This window comes from Frankliniella occidentalis, unplaced genomic scaffold (assembly GCF_000697945.3).
Source record: "Frankliniella occidentalis isolate FOCC.00 unplaced genomic scaffold, Focc_3.1 Scaffold63, whole genome shotgun sequence".
NCBI classification, from domain to species: domain Eukaryota; kingdom Metazoa; phylum Arthropoda; class Insecta; order Thysanoptera; family Thripidae; genus Frankliniella; species Frankliniella occidentalis.
In genome coordinates, this window is record NW_026267193.1 from 848609 (window position 1) to 849715 (window position 1107).

General features: G+C 53.7%; 1 protein-coding gene across 1 annotated transcript in view; it reads left to right on the plus strand.

Moving 5' to 3' along the window:
- The first annotated feature begins 725 nt into the window (after positions 1–725).
- Positions 726–1107, plus strand: part of LOC113211243 (uncharacterized) — a 13502-nt gene continuing 13120 nt past the window's right edge. Inside the window, exon 1 of the mRNA XM_052268082.1 lies at positions 726–947. The gene's annotated coding sequence lies outside the window, so the exon portion shown is untranslated. The remainder of the gene's footprint in view (positions 948–1107) is intronic.

Genomic DNA, 1107 nt, shown 5'->3' on the forward strand with positions numbered 1-1107 from the left:
GCCACCAGGGAAAACAGCTAGGTGGTAGTAAATAACTGGGTACTTTTCCCGATACCTTTCCTTACCTAGGCACTCACATTGGTAATGTACCTTACCGCCACTAATCAGAAGACCGAAATCGGACTTTGTAAGGTACTCCTCATGGTAGTTTGAAGAAAAGAGACGAGTGACGTAGCCAGATGGCTGGGTGGGTGACGCATTTTCGGAGAAACACCATGCTATCCTAAGGAATTGAACGCCCATCGCAGATGACGGCAGGTCAGTCGCGTGATGGTCCTCGGGGGGGGACAACATCTGCGTACCGACCGAGTCGGCGTGCCAATGCACTCGTTTACAATATCGCAGGCTCCTTTTAAAGGGGGTGGGGGACCGCCCCCCCCCCCTTCCTGTGGATGTGGTTTTCTCATGCGATTGTGTTCGCCCCGCAACCACGAACGCCTGTCAAAGGACTCGGAAGAATATTGCACGATCGATTTTCATCCGCTGGATGGTCATTTGACAGCTGCCATGTTACTCTCGGATGCGCCGTCCAACCCACTACAAGGTGAGGAAGGAGGTGGGAGGACGTCCTTTGTCTGCCTGTTTAACTTCAGGTCCACTACCCCCCCCCCTTCCCCCACCGAGACCGCGAGAAGGGCAGAAGTGCAGGTGATAACCTCCAGCGCTGCCGACAAAGAGGGTGGCGCCGCGTCCAAGACCACGCACTTCCAGCAGCTTGTCAGCTGCTGCCCGTCCATGCGGACGGTGCTGCGGGTGGCGGCTTTCTATTTAACTACAGCCGATGTCATTGGTTGCACCGGTTGCACACGGCGGCGCTCGCAGTAGTCTGTTGTTGTCAGTCGGTGAGGTGTTCGGAACTGCTTAGCTCGCCGTACTCTCAAAGACCCCACTGTCACCGTCCACAAGAGTCATCGATTCCACGCTAAGGAATTTCCTAACTGAACAAGGTAGGAGGCACGAAGCAAGTTTAGTTAGTAGCTGTCTGCTCGAACCAGACCACACATACGAGCCATTTTAGGTTATGGGACACGCCATGGAGTAGGACAGAATCTCTACAGAGGATAGGCGGCAGGCTTGTAACAACTTCAAATTTTGACTTTGTAATCT